At 41.2% G+C, this 23,673-nt stretch overlaps 2 protein-coding genes across 7 annotated transcripts in view; both read right to left on the bottom strand.

The window, feature by feature from the left end:
- LOC143522680 (polymeric immunoglobulin receptor-like) overlaps window positions 1-23,673 on the bottom strand; it is a 108,165-nt gene that overhangs the window by 20,241 nt on the left and 64,251 nt on the right. The window lies entirely within an intron of this gene.
- LOC143522683 (junctional adhesion molecule-like) overlaps window positions 1-23,673 on the bottom strand; it is a 37,817-nt gene that overhangs the window by 4,278 nt on the left and 9,866 nt on the right. For all 5 annotated transcript variants that reach the window (XR_013133098.1, XR_013133099.1, XR_013133096.1 and 2 more), the window contains exon 1: window positions 966-1,156. The gene's annotated coding sequence lies outside the window, so the exon portion shown is untranslated. Of the gene's footprint in view, window positions 1-965 lie in introns of those variants that run through there.

The following is a 23,673-nucleotide window of genomic DNA, read 5'->3' as shown; positions in this document are numbered from 1 at the left end:
TCTTAAGATACCCAAGGTCGCTTTACAATTTGCTCTGTGTTGAAAATAAAAGCTTGAAAATGTAAACTTGTGTCTCAGCATCCTGCCTCATCCCTCACGTCATGGTCCCACTGTGGGGTTTGCTGCTTATGTTGATTCTTTATACAATTTGCAAGCATTGCATTGTAGATTCATTTTGTCTGTGTTTTCAATGATCACCAAGGCTCCCACCTGCATCCTGTCTTATTACATATGTCTCTTGATAAGACCAACATTTGTTAAAGTGTCACAGGTATTTGTTAAGTGCACCTTTTATTTATTAAAATACCATTAATCCCTGAGACTGGCGTGAGCACTTCCTTTATTTTTGTACTTTCCTCACCCGTCACACTGTCCACTGTACCTCCTCTCCTGATAAGGAGAACAACCATCATACATGTTTCATTATTCTTAGCCGACTGTCTGAAGACACATCTTATTTCTTCTGTGTGACGGGTAAGGTGAGCGAAAATAAATGGAAGCGATCACGCCAAGTCTCAGGGAAATAGGATGGTTTAATATGTAAAGTGCACAAACAAAAACCCGTGAACTGATCCCAATTAAGGATATAATAACCAGCGGTCAACTGGTACAAAGACAAGACAGATATAGACGAACAAACGACCCTCAGGTGAGACGGATCACGGGCTCCGTGATCACAACACCACACCCACAGGACAAGCTGCTGCTGTAGACGGGGGCGACCAGTAGGGGGCCCTCCGTACAGTGACATTCTGTATTTAACTAGATGTTTCATTAAACTATAGAACTCTGAAAACTCTGTCCTTATTAAATTTTAAAACCAAATTTCAGTGCAGAAAAACCAAAGAAACAGTTAAAAAGATAAAAAATTCAAAATAATATAACATGGATTTATGTTGTATTTATTCAGATACATTTAGTTATACAAACATTACTGCAGATGGATTTGGATTAAAAAATCTTACCTTTAACAGTGAGAATGACATCTCTGTATTTCCCCAATTCAGCATCACACCTGTACACTCCTCCATCCTCTTCAGTGAGGTGTGATATGAGTAGAGAGAGATTTCCTGGAGAGTGAGCAGTACCCAGCTGAACTCTGTTTCTGTACTGTTCACTCTCACTGGAGATCTCGTCCCATGAGTTTGTGTGTGTGTTGTATTTCCTCCAGGTGAATCTCTCAGGTCTGGCCTGTATGTCTGTGCAGCTGCAGGACAGTAATACTGACTTTCCTGTGTGTGCAGTGATGAATTTTATCTCCTTTTGGCTGTCCAGTGTGCAGCCTGCAGAAACACAGATGTAATGCCTTTCTCTTCCATTACAAACCAACAGTTACTCTCTCTCGCTCGCTCACACACACACACACACACACACACACACACACACACACAGAGTCAGTTCTCCTTTAATCACAGTAGTACATAACCACAGTATTGTGTATTGCAGCAGCAGCACAGCAGTACTGAGTCTCCTGTGTATGTAGTGATGTTTTCTGTTGTCTGATTCCCTACCAACCTGCAGTGTATATGTTTGTGTGGATGTATATGTGTGTGTAGGTGTATATATGGGTGAGGGTGTATATATGTGGGTGAGTGTGGATGTGTGTGTGTATGTGTACATGGTTGTTTGTGGGGGTATATATAGTGAGGGAGTATATAAGGGGGTGTGTATATGTATGTAGGAGTGTATATATGGGGTGAATGTATATATGAGGTTGAGTGTATGTGTGAGGACAGCTGGTTCTGGGTCTGGGGCCTGTCATGCACGGTCCTCTCCCGGCTCTCCTCTCCCAGGGCCGCACTTCCCAGTGACCCCCGTATGCCCAGCCCAGCCCAGCGGCTGGGAGAGGGAGACCCCGGACACCACCCTCCCCACCATGGAGCGCAGGTCCAGGGGAACCAGAGGAAACAGACCCGCCCCCCCACTCCCCCATCACGGGTCAGGACCAAGGCCCCAGCGCCCCATGCAACCCCATGCAAACCATGAGAAAATAATTTTGTCTGACTTTTAAAGAATTTATTTGCAAATAATGGTGGAAAATAAGTATTTGGTCACCTACAAACAAGCAAGATTTCTGGCTGTCACAGACCTGTAACTTCTTTTTTAAGAGGCTCCTCTTTCCCCCACTCATTACCTGTATTAATGGCACCTGTTTGACCTGGGGCTCCACGCAAGATCTCAGCCCGTGGGGTCAAAATGATCACAAGAACGGTGAGGAAAAATCCCAGAACAACAAGGGGGGATCTAGTGAATGACCCGCAGAAAGCTGCGACCAACGTTACAAAGGCTACCATCAGCAACACACTACGACGCCAGGGACTCAGATCTTGCAGTGCCAGACGTGTCCCCCTGCTTAAGCCAGTCCATATCCAGGCACGTCTGAAGTTTGCTAGAGAGCATTTGGATGTTCCAGAAGAGTATTGGGAGAATGTCATATGGTCAGATGAAACCAAAGTAGAACTAATTGGTAAAAACACAACTCGTCGTGTTTGGAGGACAGTGAATGCTGAGTTGCGTCCAAAGAACACCATACCAACTGTCAAGCATGGGGGTGGCAACATCATGCTTTGGGGCTGTTTCTCTGCAAAGGGACCAGGACGACTGGTCCGTGTACATGAAAGAATGAATGGGGCTATGTATTGTGAGATTTTGGGTGCAAACCTCCTTCCATCAGCAAGGGCAATGAAGATGAAACGTGGGTGGGTCTTTCAGCATGACAATGATCCCAAGCACACTGCCAGGGCAACAAAGGAGTGGCTTCGTAAGAAACATTTCAAAGTCCTGGAGTGGCCTAGCCAGTCTCCCGATCTCAACCCCATCGAAAACCTTTGGAGGGAGTTAACAGTCCGTGTTGCCCGCCGACAGCCCCAAAACATCACTGCTCTAGAGATCTGCATGGAGGAATGGGCCAACATACCAGCAAGAGTGTGTGCCAACCTTGTGAAGACTTACAGAAAACGTTTGACCTCTGTCATTGCCAACAGAGTATATACAACAAAGTATTGAGATGAACTTTTGTTATTGACCAAATACTTATTTTCCACCATTATTTGCAAATAAATTCTTTAAAAGTCAGACAAAATGATTTTCTCAAATTTTTTTCACATTTTGTCTCTCATAGTTGAGGTCTACCTATGATGTCATCTACAGGCCTCTCTCATCTTTTTAAGTGGGAGAACTTGCACAATTGGTGACTGACTAAATACTTATTTTCCCCACTGTACACTCAACCTCATATATACATTCACCCCCATATATACACCCACACACCTTTCACCCCCATATATACCCACACACCTTCGTTCACACCCATATACACTCCTACATACATACATACACACCCCCTTATATACACCCTCACTATATATACCCCCACACACAACCATGTACACATACACACATATATACACCCTCACCCACATATATACACCCTCACCCATATATACACCAACACGCACATATACATCCACACAAACATATACACTCCCAAACACATTCACCCATACACATATACACTCTTACACACATATACACCCACAAATATATGTGCACATTCACCCCAATATACACACACACACCTTTCACCCCCATATATACCCACACACCTTCGTTCACACCCATATACACCCATATACCTACATACATACATACATACACACCCCCTTATATACACCCTCACTATATATACCCCCACACACAACCATGTACACATACACACATATATACACCCTCACCCATATATACACCATCACGCACATATACATCCACACAAACATATACACTCCCAAACACATTCACCCATACACATATACACTCTTACACACATATACACCCACAAATATATGTGCACATTCACCCCAATACACACACACACACCCTTAAATACACTCCCCCCCCAACACGTACACATTGTAACCATCATTCCTCGGATACAGGTATACATGGTAATCCCAGCTCTAGCCACAAGGTGTAGTAGGGAGCTATTTTGGTTTGAGGGAAGGTACAAGAGAAGAAGAATTTGAAATATTCTCTGGTATCTGGGTAAGAAGCATGCAAACAATCCTGATGGATGTGTGGTGTCTTAAATATCAAATCCTGTATTGAGAGAACCTGGTTTTCAAGCTCAATGTAAGTAAAGACGTTTGTCTGTTGCACAATGCTTTGGTAGCAGTTGGTTTGTACAAGGGTATGATCTTGGTTTAATTTATGTCTTGTATTATGTCCTGTATTTAATGAATGGCTGTACTCCAATATGTTTTTTTTTTCTTATCTAGAATTATATATATATATATATATATATATATATATATATATATATATATATATATTTAATTAATTAATTAATTAATTAAATGAATAATAAAACATTATTCTTATTATTATTCAACTGCTTTTTCACCTTGGACTCGCTGGAGTCAGATTGTATTTCTGAACTGTGAAGCTATGGAGATTTTTAGTGTCAACTGGGTGTTTTGAGCTGCAAGTAACTGACATCATTTCACCATTTCCATATAATCATACAAAGTATCTTCAGCCATTTCAACATTTCCAGCTGGATTCTATGGACTGATCAATCTCAAAGGTTACAACATTAATGAGGATGATCACATTGGGTAATCCATAAACTCTTTAGGAACAGAGGAAGCCATTTATGAACTTTATAATTAATTTTGCGGTTAAGATGTCAGTATGACATATGCAATCAAGTTATAATATTTAAATCAGAAAATGTGCAGACTGGAGCTATAATGTCAACTAAAGCTAATACATTTGTCTTGTAATCAGTGATTTGTAACATTTTTTACTCATATATCCATATAACACACAATAACAGGAGATGAAACACTCACCATCAGCAGCATGGAGCACAAGCAGCAGATACACACACACCTGCATTCTTACTGAGTTCAACACACTACACACACACACACACTGCAGGACTGCTGCTACACGTCTTATACACTTCCTCTTCAGAACTACAATCTCCTGAATGCTCTGATCACCGTACACACACTACACAGCTTCAGAACTTCTGCCGCTTCTCAGAACTACAGTCTCCCTCCAAGAACCACCACAGAACTGTGACCTAGAGTTCTAGATCTCAGAGGACCTCTACTGTAATGGACCACTGCCTAGTGTCCACACAGCACAGAGGACGTCTTCACATACAAAACTTCTTCCTCATCTTCTCTTCTTACATATCTCATGTCTTCAGAGTGTCATCACTTCCTCCTTCCTGTGTATTCTCTCTCAGCACATGTTGCATTACACACTCACATTGTCAGTGACATTCCTTCCTACGTGTTTCCCCTGTTAGTTTGTCTCGCTTTAGTGGTTCCCTCTCTGTCTCCTTGGTTAGAGTTTTACGCCTGCGTGTTTGTAGTCCATGTTCTGTCGTTGCTCCATTCTGTTTTGCTGTAGCGTTAATAACGGTTCTGGTTATTGTGTTTTATTCTTGCGCTTGTTGGTTGTATGTTTGTTCAGTGATACTGCCCTGTGTTACTGGTGTTTTGTGCCCGAGTGTCTCAGCCCTTATGTTTGTGTGGAGTTCTGATCCTGTTTGTATTGTGTTCACGTCATCTTAAGGATTTGTCGTCGTATGGTTGTATTCTGTCTCGGTAGGTTTTAGTTAGGTTTTCTGTCTAGTCCTTGAATGTTCTCCCTAGTCTACTCACCTCCTTACTTGTTTGTTCTCATTTGTTTAGTGTTTTGTTTCCTTGTATATAAATAAATACCTTGATTACTTGTGTTTGTTTCACACCCACCCCGTGATTCGTTACACCACCCTGTAACCTTTTAATATACATTACAGTCAAATTCACTGTTATGTTTCATTATTTAATTTTTCCTGTAAATAAATATATTTTAGAATATATTTTAAGAATAAGATATAGTTATGTACAGCCATGCCACTTTGTACTATATTCTTATAGGCCTACTTCATTTTTATCTGATGCCATGTGTGTTTCACACCACTCAGATTAGACCTAGAATTAGTAAGTGTTCAATTAAAAAAATATTTTAAAACTCAATACAGTATTATAAATGTGGAGAATATAATAATATAATCGCGCCCTTCTGCTAAATATAAAAATATCATTTTCACTCACGCATTACTCTGTTGGCAATTTTTTGACATGCTGACTGCCTTTCTATAGCAGCTACCGCAGTATTACATTTACGTTTAATAATATCTAAATATTCTGCATACGCAGTCATTAATACTTCAAGCTACAGTGGTGTGAAATACGATGTTCGGCTGATTTTTGCATTTAAGTCCATGATAAATCTTATTTATCGGTGCTCCATTAAGAAGTTACCTCGGTGCCTTTTATAGTTACGCATGAACTCAGAGTTGAGTGACCCTGATTACTTTAACTCCGATCAGCCGTTTTGGAACCGAAAACTCTGAGTATGTCAGATCGGGGTAAGACAACTCAGAGTTCAGGGTTAAGTTTAGAGTATGTTAAACCCACTTTCTGGGATACCCCCCTGATTTGTGTTTAGTATTTATTGTATATCAATATATGGGCAGAGGCGGACGAAGTACTCAATTTCATTACTTGAGTCAAAGTACAGATACCACTGGTCAAATGCTACTCCGATACAAGTGAAAGTTGCATGTTCAAAATCTTACTTAAGTGAAAGTACTCAAGTACTTGCTTTTAAAAATACTTAAGTATTAAAGTACACCTTCCGTCACATTTGTAAAAAAGTTATAGTTTAAAAGTATTATACATCCTACCAAATCCTCTTTGGGCATAATAATCATACAGTCTTTGATATTAATCCATAAGGCATATTCCAATGATATACATCATTCAGGTAGTGGTAGCAGAAAAGTTTAACCTACACTTTAGTTTAAGGAACAAAAACATTTTCTAAAACCATAATTCACTGATTAGCCTAGCCTAACCTGTTTAAGCAAATTATGTTACCATATTAAAAGTCAATAATAAAATGACGGTTTTCTCTCTTTGCTAGTTAGGTATTCAGTCATCCAATACAACATTATGCTACAGTCAATATTAACAAAGACAAAGTAAAATTAGCAGTGTGGCATCTTGGTAGTCTAACCTTGCTACAACCTTTTGCAGTATGGCTAAAGCCCGCCAACTCCATGCCACCCAACATGCTAACAAACTCTTTTCAAACTAGAAATCACAGCCACATTAGAATTATTGACATTAATTCTACACTGACATTAGAATGGAAACATTATTTGACAAGATTCGATTAACCCACACGGTTTCCCTTATTGATGTTTCCGTAGTTTGAATTACTTGCCAATATAATGTTAACATTATTTATAGTGATCTTAGCAGACCTAGCAGTGGAGTGAGCAGGCAAAGTCATTTCACTAGCCTTACTGCAAAGCTTATGGTGCTATTATAGTGTCACCAGAACCTGAACCTGAAATCATTATTACTTGAAAAAACAGTCTGTAAAATCCTCGCAGGTATGCAAAAATTCGAGTTAAAATTCAGGTTCAGGTCGAAATTCAGGTTCGGGTCGCAATTCAGGTTCGGGTCGCAATTCAGGTTCGGGTCGCAATTCAGGTTCGGGTCGAAATTCAGGTTCGGGTCGAAATTCAGGTTCAGGTTGAAATTCAGGTTCAGGTTGAAATGCGGTTCATCCGGGATACGTAGGATGAGCAAACAAACTCAGAGCTAATCGAACTGCATTTAGCCAATCACAAAACATATCAGAGGTCATTAAGAGGCGCGTCTTTCTGCTAAATTTCCTGTAAGAGTGCGGTCCCTGTTTGGCGTGTAAGTAGCATGTAAGCAGCACGAAAGTGACCACTGTGCCACCCAGAAATGGCACCTTGTGGCAGCTGCCACATAATCGTGGCACTTAGTGTGACCAGTGCTGCGTGACTGTGGTCTCCGTTGTCCAGAAACGCCGCCTGCCTCTGCTGACAGACATCTAAAGACTCTTGGGTGACTCTGCGTATCGGCCACTCGCTTAAAATCATCCCAACGAGCTCCGAATCGCCATTTGTTGAAATGAAGATGGTTCATAACTTTTGTTTAAAAATTATGTTGAGTGAAATACTAGCCGACATCCAGCTAGACAGCTCTATATTACTAGTTCAGAATACTGTTTAGCGATAACGTCGAATTAAGATTATAGGAGGGTACGTGAATCTACAGTGGTAGACCGTTAACGACAGCACTAAATTTAAAGGGTTTATTATTATAGATGTATGGTTATCAGTGAATGTTCCTACACGCCATCAGCGTCATTTAAACCTCTGCGAGCGAATGGCATCGCATTTAGTATTTATGCAATTTGTAGTATATTTCGCTTTGTATTGGTTTCTATTGTTAGTCTAGATTGCGTCTGTTACAACCCCACGATGTCATGGGTCTAGGTTTGGGGTGTGTGGGGTAGTAACTAATGTATACAGACCACCAGGGCCTTACTCAGATTTCTTAAACGATTTCACCGATTTTGCAGCAAATTTAGCAGTATGTAGTGACAAAATAATAATGGTAGGAGACTTTAACATACACTTTGATAATGCGGAGGATCCACTGACAAGGGCTTTTACTTCTATATTGAACTCTGTCGGCATTAAACAAAACGTAGTAGGACCTACACATTATCGAAATCATACCCTAGATCTAATATTAACGCTGGGTATCGACGTAGATAATATAAACATACTCCCGCAAACCGTAGCAATCTCCGATCATTATTTAGTAAAATTCGATTTTCACCTTAACATAAATACCCGCCCGTCTCCTCGGCAGTGTATAAAGCGCTCAATAAATTCATCAACAGCAGCACGGTTTATTGAAACCCTCCCTGACTTAACTGCTTTAGCCCACTCGCCATCCGATCCAGGAGAGTTAGATAGTCTAACCGACTACTTAGAGAATACCTGCAGATCAGCTCTAGATATAGTAGCTCCACTAAAATATAAAAAAGCTAGATCCAAAAAGCTCGCCCCATGGTACACCGACCAAACTAGAAACTTAAAACAAATAGCACGTAAATTAGAGCGGAAATGGCGATCTACTAAATTGGAAGTATTCCACTGTGCCTGGAAGGATAGCATTATTGACTACAAACGGGCACTCACTAAAGCACGCTCAGCATACTTAGCCTCACTGATAGAGAAAAATAAAAACAATCCTAGATTTCTTTTTAATACTATTTCTAAACTTACAAAAAATCAAGCAGGCACAGAACCTCAGATTCCAGTAAACCTCACTAGTAATGTATTTATAGATTTCTTTGATAATAAAATAGAGAATATTAGACAAAATATAAAACCCTTTATTAGCAATACAACTGGTATGTCATCTGGTTTGGTTGATATTGATTTAAATTACATGCCGGGAGAAAAACTTGATGCTTTTCATCCACTCCCAAAATCAGAATTAGAGAAAATAATTTCTTCCTTAAATTGTACTACCTGCACATTAGACTCAGTTCCCTCAAAGTTATTAAAAGGGGTATTACCAGCTGTAACTGAACCTCTTCTAACTATAGTTAACTCATCCATTACAATAGGTCACATGCCAAAATCATGTAAATTAGCAATTATCAAACCTCTGATCAAGAAACCAAATCTTGATCCGACTGTGCTATCTAATTATAGACCCATTTCAAACACATCATTTATATCTAAGATCATAGAAAAAGCTGTTGCCCAGCAATTATGCCTATATCTGCATAGGAATAACACATTTGAAAAGTTCCAATCTGGTTTTAGGCCCCATCACAGTACTGAAACAGCATTAGTTAAAGTAACAAATGATCTCCTCCTTGCATCAGATCAAGGCTATGTATCACTGTTAGTGCTTCTTGATCTTAGTGCAGCTTTCGACACAATTGATCATAGGATCTTGCTAGAAAGGTTAGAACGCTGGGTTGGAGTCTCAGGCACAGCCCTTTCATGGTTTCAGTCTTACTTAACAAATCGCTATCAGTTTGTAGAGCTCAATAATATTTCATCCAAACGTACAATGGTTAAATATGGGGTCCCGCAAGGCTCCATCTTAGGACCACTATTATTTACATTATATATGCTACCATTGGGCACAGTTATAAACAAACATGGTGTCAATTTTCACTGCTATGCGGATGACACTCAACTTTACATATCAGCCAAACCCGATGACAAACTCAGTTTAGGAAAAATTGAGGCCTGTGTAAGAGATATTAAATGCTGGATGTCTCTAAACTTCCTACAATTAAATGAGGACAAAACAGAAGTTCTCCTTGTGGGCCCTAAGGCCGCAAGACAGAAAATTCCAAATTTAATGCTTAATCTTGCAGACTATCCCATTACACCTGGCACAGTAGCCAAAAACCTAGGCGTCATACTCGACTCCGACCTATCATTTGATAAATATATAGATAATACTACTAGGATAGCTTTTCTACATCTCCGCAACATTGCCAAATTAAGAAATGCATTATCACAGGATGATGCAGAAAAATTGGTGCACGCATTTGTTAGCTCTAGACTAGACTACTGCAATTCACTACTGTCAGGATGTTCAAATAGGAATCTAAATAAACTTCAAGTAGTTCAAAATGCCGCAGCTAGAGTTCTGACCAGAACTAGAAAATTTCAGCATATTAGACCAGTCCTATCAGCCCTGCATTGGCTCCCAGTTAAATTTCGTATTGATTTTAAAATTCTATTATTAGCATATAAAGCACTACACGGGCTTGCTCCTGAATACCTCCAGGAACTTATTTCCTACTATGAACCCCCACGTCAACTAAGATCACAGGGTGCTGGTCTGTTATTAGTTCCACAAATTAACAAGGTAACAGCAGGGGGAAGAGCCTTTTCTTATAAGGCCCCCCAGCTTTGGAATAATCTTCCTAAATGTGTCCGGGACTCTGACACAGTCACAATCTTTAAATCTAGGTTGAAAACCCACTTATTTAGTCTAGCGTTTGATAATTAATATCCCCCTTAGATAAAGGTACAGATCCAGGGGTTCATAGACGAAGGGTTTTATGGTAGACTGGGGCGCTGGTGCTGTCGTCCTGTCACTGCTCGTGGTCACTCAAGTTTGTTGACAGTGCAGTGGACGGATGCCATTGTCTCAGAATGCCCCCAAGCCTATGTTACCTTCTGGTTCTGCCTTTTTTTAGCTAGGCTGTAATAATTTAACTTAGTGCCGGAGTTGCTGCCACACTCCAGAAATGTTTATAATTTTACCTGTCCTGTATATGTCCTCATACAGAGCTAATTTTCCCTGTTTCATTTCTCCACATGGCTGCCCGCCTGCTTGAGGAATAATGAGATGAGGAGAGACAAGCGATCCATCCTGGCCGGCCACCTCCTGCCTAACCGGATGCCTACACCATGATGGACATTATTACATATTTTTCGGTCTAAATTGACATTATTGCATCTTTTACATTCTGTCTACATTCTGTCTATATTGTTGTTGTTGTCATGGTGACCGGTGTCGGCCAGAGGAGGATGGGTTCCCCCCCTGAGTCTTGGTTCCTCTCAAGGTTTCTTCCTCATGCAAAAAACTAGGGAGTTTTTCCTTGCCACTGTCGCCTTTGGCTTGCTCACTGGGGGCTAGGACTCGGCACTTGTAAAGCTGCTTTGTGACAACAACTGTTGTAAAAAGCGCTATATAAATAAAATTTGATTGATTGATTGATAGTAGCATGTGCGTAGTGGACAAGATGAAATTAAAGAAGAACGCGAAAACCAGACGGATACGTAAGAAAACTCTTTACTGCAGAGTGGTAATGGGTAGAAGAGCCTTTTCTACGCAGCAAAACACTGAACAGACACGTACGTACAAAAATACACGATTGACCATAAACCAACCAAGGAAAGGAGCAGTAGACGGAACCAAAGAAAAGAAACAAACAAAATATACTACACTAAGTTAACAAAGCAAGACTCACACCTTACTAACATAAATAAAGAAAATATATCTACGACGATAATCTCAAACAAATATACATACACGGTGCCCGCCTCTATACTGGTGTTTCTTATAAAACATCCCTGCATGGGTGTCTATAATTGTGCACATGCTACTACGTTCTTAGTCCATGGTGGCGATTTTCACAACGCTATTCATGACAAAAGCTATCGCACAAACCCTCACCTCTCACATGAGAATCATGAGCTACAGTTTCTCAAAAGTCACACACACAACCGTAAAGGCAGTAAATGCTCGCGTCGCCTCCCGGCAACTTCCAGCAACTCCGTCATGCAGATTATGAAGCCGAATATCCTCCCCCTCATCCAAATCACGATCTTCGATTGGCCGACAGAATCCACCCGTACCGAGGCAATCCACCTGTTAAACCAAAATTAACCGAAAGAGAAAATAACCTCCCCAAAATCCACAGTTCACGTAACACCGCAGCATCAGCCATCAACCACCGAGCGGCTACTGCCACTCATTGTCTACCACTAATCTAAATTCGACATTATCGTTAAAGAGTATGTGTTCTGTATGAGAGTATGTGGTGTGTGCATGGGCAGTGGCGTGCACAGACATTTTGGGGGGCAAGTGCTGGGGGGAAGGGGGGGGCACTTTTTAGCGCACGTGGAACAATTCATTATAAAAAAAATTACAAGTGCATGTTGAATGAAATTTGACTTTTATTAGTAACATTCTCTAAACGTGAGTTTTCAATGGAAAAAGTCACACCGCCAACTGATAAAATCCATATCCAATATTAACTATACAGTCATTGTCCTTCAGTTAACTTCTGTTTACCCTCCACTGTCTGCAGGCATTGTTGCATATATTTTGCAATTAGTAAATCAATATAGGCCTACAATTAAGACAGTAAAAAGACCAAAAAGTACGAGAATGAGTTATAGGCTACTGACTGTTGTCATTACACGAATGCAGATGGACATTTTTCACAGGTAATGGGGAACTTCCCGTTTCTTCTTTCACAAACGAATGTGTTAATTTATGTTGCCTAACAAAACGTATACACAGGCCCGTTGACAGTCTTGCTAGGGCCTGGGACAAGAAAGTTTAATGTGCCCCCCCCCCCCCCCCTCCCCCCGGCGCACGTCATTTGAATTTCGTCATTTGACAATCCTTCTGTTAGGTCATATAGTATATAATATAGCCACACATCAAAGCTGTTTCTGACAGCTGACTGGTTTATACTTGACGCGTCGCGAGCGTTCGCGCGAAAATGACGTAATCGCAGTGGCACCGCCCGTGTGCGAGGGCCTCGCGCGCTGTCGATTCGCGAGGTCGTGCACCTCTTGACTTTTGTAACTTCGCGCACGCCGCGCTTCAGCACAATGAACAAAGTCATGTTTGCAGGGTTCATACACCTTTATAATGTGGAATTAAAGCACTTGTACGTCACTTTAAAGGTCCATTTCAGTATTTTCCAGCATGTTAAACTTAATTAAGTTAAATATTTATACATATACTCGAAATAATTCGCTTTTTATCACATTATTTAATGGTTGTTTATTTTCAAAACGCCCAATCTTAACGTCTTCACGAGAACTGTTCAGTCAGACAGCTATTTGTTGTGAAACGAAGTAGTTACAATTTCAAGCATTTTCAAGTACTTTAGCCTAAATTCCAGCACTTTTCAAACCTGGAACACAATGCAACATTAAAATTCGTCAGGTAAATGTTTTCCTTTCTTTTCTGCGCTCCAGATTTCTGTATTTACTTTAACTATCCACCACTGTTTTTCCCGCTGTTGTGCGGCTACCAGTCGGTTACGGTCGGTGCTGGATCAAACCATTTTCCAGTGGGATGCGGGGGTGTATGCACTTAATGGAAAATATGCAGATAGGTAAAAAATATATATATTTTAGCCATTGAGTTTATTTTGAGTACAGAATTTTATATTAATGAAAGATTTCAAGATTATTTAAAAATTATAGACTTTAAATAAAAAATAAATTGCTGGGCTCTTTGATGGGCCCCCCTGGCCCTGGGGCCCGGGACAACAGACCCGGTTGTCCCCCCTTGTCGACGGGGCTGCGTATACAACAGAAAACGTTGTATGTGACCTGGCTGGTGGGGACGGGAGAAGAAGTCTATCTGTGACCGTGTGTGCTGTGCTGAAGACGCTTCCTTCCACTCGCTGAACTGAACTGCTGCTGCAGCGCATCTGGTGTTAAAGGAAGAGAGAGGTCGGGTGTGTGCGAGGTGGTGGCGCATTTCAGGGCATTGTTTTTAATCGCTCAGGTTTTCAAAAGATCATTTCAAACCGACCTCAGTAAAATGATAATAATAAAAAACGAAGTTTCAAAAGGGCACTTTCGTTGATAAAGGGCAGAGTTGGGGTCTAATTGTGCACGCCACTGTGCACGGGTAAGTTTGAGTGTTTTCGTGTTTATCTGTACTCGTTCTCTGGTATGTTCGCTTTAGTCATCCGTGTAGCGGACCACTTGGATTAATCACACAAACAATGCTCGGAGCTTCGACTGGTGTATCTTTATTCTCTCCTCCTTTCGCCACCGACATTTGACACCGTGAAAACTACAAAATGTGGCAAAAAATAAAAAATAAACACAAATGCCCTAGCACCATACCTCACAGATAATGTGTAGAACAGGGTCCAAACTTTAAATACGTCACTCCTAGCAAACTTGCACATGAACTCAACTTTATGTTATGAGCCGCAGCTCTTACTGAAAACAAAACAACAATCACATCTCCCTTCGTTTTAAATTAAATAAATCACTCTTTTGGATTAATACAATTTTTCTTCCTACCTCCTTCTGCTTCCAAGGGCGCTAAGTTTGAACTTTGTTTTACATTTGACATACAACAACACAAAAAAACGAAGCCAACTACAGTAAAATATCTTCCACAAGTGTCAACAAGGAATATAACAAGTAATTCGTTTGTTCTTGTGTTTTTTCAAACTCTGGAGCAACGTACATGAACGTGCACAGAAGAACTCGCGCTGAAGAGCTCGCGCTGAAAGTCTCGTGCCGAAAGTTTAGTTCAGCGATAACAAGAGGTAGCAGAATAATCAAATATTCAATAATAAACAAATAAATAAATATATTTATATAATATAAATATATATCCGCGAATATAAATCCGTGTTGTGTCGCTGTAGTGGTTTGTGGTGTCGTCTAGTTTAGTCATGCCTCATCATGATCGTGCTGTCCTTGTGTCTTCTATTATATTAACGTAGTTAAGTTAATGTTAAATGTGAAACCCCTTATATAAAATGCTCTTCTCAGCAAGTGTCCTCCCACTGATAACACTTCACCCCCACGTCACAACATAAAACAGATTTATTACAGATTGTTCGTCAGTGAACGTTCATCACGCCATCAGCGTCATTTAAACCACCGCGAGCGAGTGGCATCGCATTTGTAGGATTCGTGGAAATGAAGATGGTTTATATTTTTTGTTTGTTAATTTATGTTGGGTGAACGATTCGGAGCTGACCGACAGCTCCAAACTACGAGTTCAGGATGCTGTTTAACGATTATGTCGGGAGCCGCTCGGCTGACATTCTAGACTAACAATAGAAACCAATACAAAGCGAAATATACTACAAATTGCACAAATACTAAATGCGATGCCATTCGCTCGCAGAGGTTTAAATGACGCTGATGGCGTGTAGGAACATTCACTGATAACCATACATCTATAATAATAAACCCTTTAAATTTAGTGCTGTCGTTAACGGTCTACCACTGTAGATTCACGTACCCTCCTATAATCTTAATTCGACGTTATCGCTAAACAGTATTCTGAACTAGTAATATAGAGCTGTCTAGCTGGATGTCGGCTAGTATTTCACTCAACATAATTTTTAAACAAAAGTTATGAACCATCTTCATTTCAACAAATGGCGATTCGGAGCTCGTCGGGATGATTTTAAGCGAGTGGCCGATACGCAGAGTCACCCAAGAGTCTTTAGATGTCTGTCAGCAGAGGCAGGCGGCGTTTCTGGACAACGGAGACCACAGTCATGCAGCACTGGTCACACTAAGTGCCACGATTATGTGGCAGCTGCCACAAGGTGCCATTTCTGGGTGGCACAGTGGTCACTTTCGTGCTGCTTACATGCTACTTACACGCCAAACAGGGACCGCACTCTTACAGGAAATTTAGCAGAAAGACGCGCCTCTTAATGACCTCTGATATGTTTTGTGATTGGCCAGATGCAGTTTGATTAGCTCTGAGTTTGTTTGCTCATCCTACGTATCCCGGATGAACCGCATTTCAACCTGAACCTGAATTTCAACCCGAACCTGAATTACGACCCGAACCTGAATTTCGACCCGAACCTGAATTACGACCCGAACCTGAATTGCGACCCGAACCTGAATTTCAACCTGAACCTGAATTTTAACTCGAATTTTTGCATACCTGCGAGGATTTTACAGACTGTTTTTTCAAGTGATAATGATTTCAGGTTCAGGTTCTGGTGACACTATAATAGCTCCATAAAAGCTCCTCTGACTACATAGTCACTCAACAAAACATTTAGGCTGCATACCGTAATATACTTCCCTAGGTGGGATGGTGAATTTTTGTATGCAGTGATATAGTTTGTTTTTGGCAAACAAAACATGCATTTAAAACGATAGGAATGATTCATCCGTTCAGAAAACTGGAACATTTTGTCGAGATACGGCCTTGGGTGCAAAAGAGCATGCCAGGGTTGCCAGCTCTCACGCATTAAGCGTGAGACACACGCATTTGACCGTTTTCACACGCTCTCACGCCACAGTTCCGATATCTCACGCCGAAAAAAAATCTAGTTTATTTACCTCTGATCTATATCTATCAACCACCGGCGATCGTGATATAATACTTAATTTGTGTCCATTTTTCACCGCCCCGGTAACGTTCGCCACCCCCCGATCAACAATTTACACTCGCCACCAAGTCCAGGTTCAAATCTCCCTCCAAGCGATCTTGAAAAGTTGGCAACCCTGGCATGCTCCATCACCGCCGTCTCCGTTCATGTTGCTGTTATTTAGGAAAAGAACGACTAGCGACACCGAACTTGATTTTACACCTCACAGACACATCCTTGATTGCTGATAGGCTGTCACCTGTGAAAATACTATCGGGGGAGGAGAGTTGTGTGTGGAAGTAACGAGTAACGAGAGCTGGACAGATATGTAGTGGAGTGATAAGTACTGTATTTGTTATTCAACTGTAGTGAAGTGAAAGTCATAAGTATTTTTAAATACTTTAAAAAATCAACTTAAGTAAAGTACAAATACTCAAGAACTGTACTTAAGTACAGTACTTAAGTAAATGTACTTCGTTACTGCCCACCTCTGTATATGGGAGTATTTTCTTTACGTATGTTTTTGATTCTATGGGGATGAAGCATTTCTATTTACAGCGTTTGACAGCCATTCTTATCCAGAGTGCCTTTAACATTCGTCCTGGTGACAGGACATGTGCTCACTGGGAATCGGTCCCATGATTTTGCTGTTGCCAGCATCATGCTCTATGTGAACTTCACTTCATACCCAGTTAGTTGAAAAGCTGGTAGTTTGGGGTGAGGGGAACTGAGCACTGGGGTGACCAGTTGCTCTGCACCTCCACTTTGGGCTGGTCCAGGTCTGTAAACCATGTGCTGACCTGAAGCTGCCCAGATTCCAGCAATTATGCTCAGATCTCCAGTGACTGGTCCAGTCAGTGATCATGCAGACCAGCGGTAGTGCAACAAACTCAACCCTCTCAGCCCTGTCATGCCACTCCTGACTGAATGTATAGCTTAGCAATTACATTTGTTATTTCTAAAAAATCATGCTTGAAATCATTTTTTAAGCATCAGATCGGCCAATTCCATAAAATATTATGATGAATCACTTAGGGGGTCAGGAAATTGTATATATATATATATATATATATAATATATATATATATATATACGTCACGTTGAGGACCCCGGCCCCTCCCTTTTGGGCGTGTGTCTACGTTGTCCACGTGCATCGTCTGCGTCTGTGGAACTACGTGGTGATGGTTATGTCTTGTGATAATTCGTCTCACCTGTGACTCGTCTCGTAATCACGTGGGGCTAATGTGGTCTGTCTATTTAATGTGCGTTCGCGCAGTGTCCTGTGCTCGTCGTTGTCTAATGTTTACACGTTCCGTGTCAGTCTCTATGTTCTATGTGCGCTATTGCACAATACTTGTTGAAATAAAAGTGACGTCTGTCGCTATCGAGGACTCGTGTCTCGTCCTTCGCCGGGACAGCCCGAACGTCACATATATATATATATATATATATATATATATATATATATATATATATATATCAACCCATCTTTATTAAGGAAGACCAGTAAATCAGATCAGATCTCTGAGGATGGCAGGATCGGCACTGGGGGATTTTCTCTCTCCACTCAGTAATTAAGAGTAATGAAGAGAAAGCCCATAGTTATACAGAACCACCTCGTCGTAACAAAGTGTATAAACTGCACCTGTGATTAGAGTGAAAATATTAACAACACATATACAACACCACATTAATCCAAAGAGGGTGTAAAGGGAAATGAGTGTTACAGGGGGGGTGTAAAGGGAGATTACTTTTATGGGGGTATAAAAGGAGACGAGTGTTATAGAGGGGGTGTAAAGGGAGATGCATGTTACAGAGGGGGTGTAAAGAGAGATGAGTGTTTCAGAGAGGGAGTAAAGGGAGATGTGTGTTACAGAGGGGGTGTAAAAAGAAGAGTGTTACAGAGGGGGTGTGAAGGAAGATAAGTTTTACAGAGGGGGTGTAAAGGGTAGTGGGGTGCCTAGGCCCTCAGTCATTTACCACTGATGCAAAAGTTTGGTTTTCTTTTTGATATTGAAGATAAGGGTCTCTAGAACAATTTTGTCCGAGGGCAAAGAGATCAAATTGCAAGGAAAAAAATTTTTTTGCCCATTTTCTGAAAGTAGCCAAAATCGGAATTGTGTATTTTTTTAAATAGGCCAAATTATCTTACATTACCAATATAACTGATTTAATTTGATGCAAAAGTTTTGTTTTCTTTTTTAAATTAACTATGAGGGTCTAAAGAACAATTGTGGTTTGAGGGCCAAGAGATCAGATAGCAAAAACATAGTTTTTTAGCCCATTTTCTGAAATGACCAAAAACGGGATTATATACATTTTTTACAAATAGACCATATTTGCAATGTAATAATATTTCTTGTTACTGCTAGAGAAATAATATCATCTGCCTCTCAAACACAAGAGGAATCTCATACATTGTTATTAGCAGCATCCATTCTCAGAAAAGCAGTTTGGAATCATGACTCTCCATTCATATTTGACGGATCATTTCCAAAAGACTGCGAAGAATCCTCTGTGCCACAGCGTCTGAAATATTTTTCCGCCATCTCCTAAAAGAACCAAAATCAACTCCGGAAGACGATAATTCTCGAGAGATACTTTCTATGAGTCAGATGGCTATGCTAAACATGACATCTTTTTCCCAAAATCTTAATTGTGAGCCTCCACTTGCAGTGTTCCTGGCCCTTGAACTGCATTCTCAAACAAGAAGCAAGAAGTTGGTTGAACTCTTACACAACTACAATCTGAGTGTGTCATACAGTACAAGAAGGTTCTCAGCATTGAAGCTATAGCTTTGCAAAGGCTATTGGAGATCTAACAAAGAAAAACGCAGATATAGTCTGTCCTACAAATTTGCGTCAGAACATATTTACAGTTGCAGCTCTGGATAACCTGGACCACAATCCCACATCACGTACAGCAACTTCATCATTCCATGGAACTGGAATTTCATTTTTTCAGTTTCCAACAACACAGAAACCTGGATTGGACCAAGAGTGTATACACATAAACTCTCAGAAAACAGAAGGAGGCAGCAGTGGACCAATCCTACCCCTGTACCTCCAGTGGGACAAAATCTAGTCTGCCAAACTAAGATGAAAATTGTGCAGCCAATGGCAACAAGTTCATTTGATACAGAGAAACAACATGAACAAGAATGGATGGTGGCGGTTCATGATGCCCTATACAGGCCCGTAGCCAGCATTGTGATGGGGGGGATCTTTTTCCCCCAAAAGTAGACTTTATTTGGCTCTCTACTCCAGTGCCCCCTAATTATACAAGCACACTTCAAACCTTTTAATTTACACATATTTTATTCATTATAAGCAAGGTTGCCAACTTTTCAAAATCACTAGGAGTGAGATTTGATTTGGGGGAAGGGGGGTGGTGTGTGTCAAACGTTGGCCGGGAGGGTGGGGGGGTTATGTCTTATATGTTTCCTCTATGCCGCACCTAAAGCGATCGATCGCCAGTGGTTGGCGCCAGAGCGAACTAGTAACTCATTGAATCATAGATGTAGATCGGAGATAAATAAACTAGATTTTTTTTCAGAGTGAGAAATCGGATGTATGGCGTGTGAGCATGTGAAAACGGTCAAATGCGTGTGTCTTACGCTCATTGCGTGAGAGTTGGCAACACTGTTATAAGTTTGTGAGTCTGTTGTTGCTGTCCTTATTTGTTCGTCTGTATATTCACCGGAGATTAACAATTCATTCATTGAATAGCCTACCTATCTTGAGGGGCATGTGTGTACGGAGGGAGGGTGCGGGGGCGGGGGGGATCGAACGAACCCTTCGATCCCCCCTGGCTACGGGCCTGCTATATGCGGATTCTAAAAATGAGACTCCAGCAATGTGGTCGTCATTTCATGCTGCTCGATCAGATACTGTTGGACAACCAGAAAAATGCATTGAGGCCCTCCTTCCACTTTTCCATGAGAAAGCAGCCAGCCCAGAAATGATTAGGCATGGAATGGAACTAGTAAAAAAGACAACAGAGCACCTAAACCCCCATCAAGTCCCTCTCTTAGTTGTGGACCAACCACTATATCCGCTGGCAAAGAAAATTCAATGGACATTCCCTGAAATCTTTGGAGAAGACAACTTTGTGGTGATGCTAGGTGGGCTTCATATTGAAATGGCCTTGTGGAGCACCATGGGAGATCTCCTACATGGGTGTGGGTGGCCTGAAGCATTGAAGGAAGCTGGGCTAGTTAAATCAGAAGCTGCAGGCACATCACTTCTGAAGGCATCCAATGTAATGAGAACGAGGTATGGCCATCAAGTTACTGTTGTTGTTCTTGACAGCCTTCTGAAACGAGCATATGAGGACAGTGGAACCAAAATAGCCTTTAAGGACTGGATTGAGGAAGTTTCAAGTTTGAGAGCCCAATTGAGAGCCCAACATTCAAGTTTTGGGTGCTTGTACACAAATACCAGCAGATTATTTTCATGTTCATCCGGGCACATCAGGAAAGGAAGTTTGAGTTAATGGTCATTTTCACACTTCAGAATCTTGTACCTCTGTTCTTTGCTATTGATCATCACAATTATGCCAGGTGGATTCCAGTCTTTATTAGAGACATGGCAGGGCTCCCAGATACCATCCTTGCTGAGTTTAAGGAGGGACACTGGACAATAACTCGAAGCAATCGTCGTTTCTCGTCCATGCCAATTGATCAAGCACATGAGCAGGCCAACAAAAGAGTGAAAGGAGTTGGTGGCATCATTGGACTGACAGAGAATCCAGGGATGTTGGAACGTTGGGTTGTGACTGGCCCTGAAATCAGCCGTGTTATTCAGCAGTTTGTCTCTGATGAAGATGAATATTGTGAAGAACTACCCCATCATGAAGAAGGATCTGTGTCTCAACTTCGATTTCAGCGGCATGTGAAAGATTTGATGGAGGTTCTGCTGAGTAATGGAAATCCATTTGAGGAGTTTGGTAAAGACCTGGTGACATTGGACAACAAAGTGTGTGAGTCTGCAGAAGCTGCTCTATCTGTCCACCAACTTGAATCTATAGGAGAAAAACAGTACACAAACTTCAGGAAGAGTGTACTTGAATCGAATGACACACTTTTGACAGCACCAATCAAGCGAAACAACTTACTGTTGTTTCATAAGACAAAAATACATGTATATATTTTTAATTTAAATAAACAATGTAAGACATTTTTAGGGTTATACAGCATATACAGTAATATTCTAAATTGAAATTGTTTTTATTTAAGTAGTTACATGCAAAAGCAGATCTTATTTTACAATAACATTATAATAATAGATCATTATTAGAGTAGAGGGTGGCCATCTTGAAAAAATGGCAACCATCTTGGATTTTTCTGTGGCCAATGCACTTTTAAAAATGAATTTTAAATAAACATTTGTTACAAATTTCATGATTGAATCATTAATTGAACTTTTTCTGGCCTCATCTGTTGCATTATAAAGGCTAATAGTGGGTTTGGAGACGACGCCCCCTAGAGGGCAATTTTTTGATCGGACTGTTTTTGCCCTCGGACAAAATTGTTCAATAGACCCTTACAAACAACTTCCAAGTGTAAACGAAACTTTTGCATGGAACCCCACTAGGAGATTAATGTTTCAGAGGGGTTGTAAAGAGAGATGAGTGTTACAGAGGGGGTGTAAAGGGAGATGAGTGTATGAGTGTTGCAGAGAGGGTGTAATGGGAGATGAGTTTTATGTGGGTGTAAAGGGAGAGGAGTGTTTCTGAGGGGTTGTAATGGGAGATGAGTGTTGCAGAGAGGGTGTAAAGGGAGATGCATGTTTCAGAGGGAGTGTAAAGAGAGATGCGTGTTTCAGATGGGGTGTAAAGAGAGATGAGTGTTGCAGAGGGGGTGTAAAGGGAGGTGAGTGTTGCAGAGGGGGTGTGAAGGGAGATGAGTGTTACAGAAGGGGTGTACAGGGAGATGAGTTTTATGGGGGTATAAAGGGAGACGAGTGTTATAGAGGGGGTGTAAAGAGAGATGCATATTTCAGAGGGAGTGTAAAGAGAGATGCGTGTTTCAGATGGGGTGTAAAGAGAGATGCGTGTTTCAGATGGGGTGTAAAGAGAGATGCGTGTTTCAGATGGGGTGTAAAGGGAGGTGAGTGTTTCAGAGGGGGTGTAAAGGGAGATGAGTTTTATGGGGGTATAAAGGGAGGCGAGTGTTATGGAGGGGGTGTAAAGGGAGATGCATGTTACAGAGGGGGTGTAAAGAGAGATGTGTGTTACAGAGGGGGTGTAAAGAGAGATGAGAGTTTCAGAGAGGGAGTAAAGGGAGATGTGTGTTACAAAGGGGGTGTAAAGGGAGATTAATGTTTCAGAGGGGGTGTAAAGGGAGATGAGTGTATGACTGTTGCAGAGAGGGAGTAATGGGAGATGCGTGTTTCTGAGGGGGTGTAAAGGGAGATGAGTGTTACAGAGGGGGTGTAAAGGGAGGTGAGTGTTTGAGAGGGGGTGTAAAGCGAGGTGATTGTTACAGATGGGGTGTAAAGGGAGATGAGTGTTGCAGAGAGGGTGTAATGGGAGATGAGTTTTATGGGGGTGTAAAGGGAGAGGAGTGTTTCTGAGGGGTTGTAATGGGAGATGAGTGTTGCAGAGAGGGTGTAAAGGGAGATGCGTGTTTCAGAGGGAGTGTAAAGAGAGATGCGTGTTTCAGATGGGGTGTAAAGAGAGATGAGTGTTGCAGAGAGGGTGTAATGGGAGATGAGTGTTACAGAGGGGGTGTAAAGGGAGATGAGTTTTCGAGGGGGTGTAAAGGGAGATGAATGTTATAGAGGGGGTGTAAAGAGAGATGAGTGTTTCAGAGGGGGTGTAAAGGGAGATGAGTGTTACAGGGGGATTGTAAAGGGAGATGAGTTTTACAGAGGGGGTGTAAAGGGAGATGAGTGTTGC

Source organism: Brachyhypopomus gauderio, chromosome 9 (assembly GCF_052324685.1).
Source record: "Brachyhypopomus gauderio isolate BG-103 chromosome 9, BGAUD_0.2, whole genome shotgun sequence".
NCBI lineage: Eukaryota > Metazoa > Chordata > Actinopteri > Gymnotiformes > Hypopomidae > Brachyhypopomus > Brachyhypopomus gauderio.
This window is presented reverse-complemented; position numbering and strand designations above follow the sequence as displayed.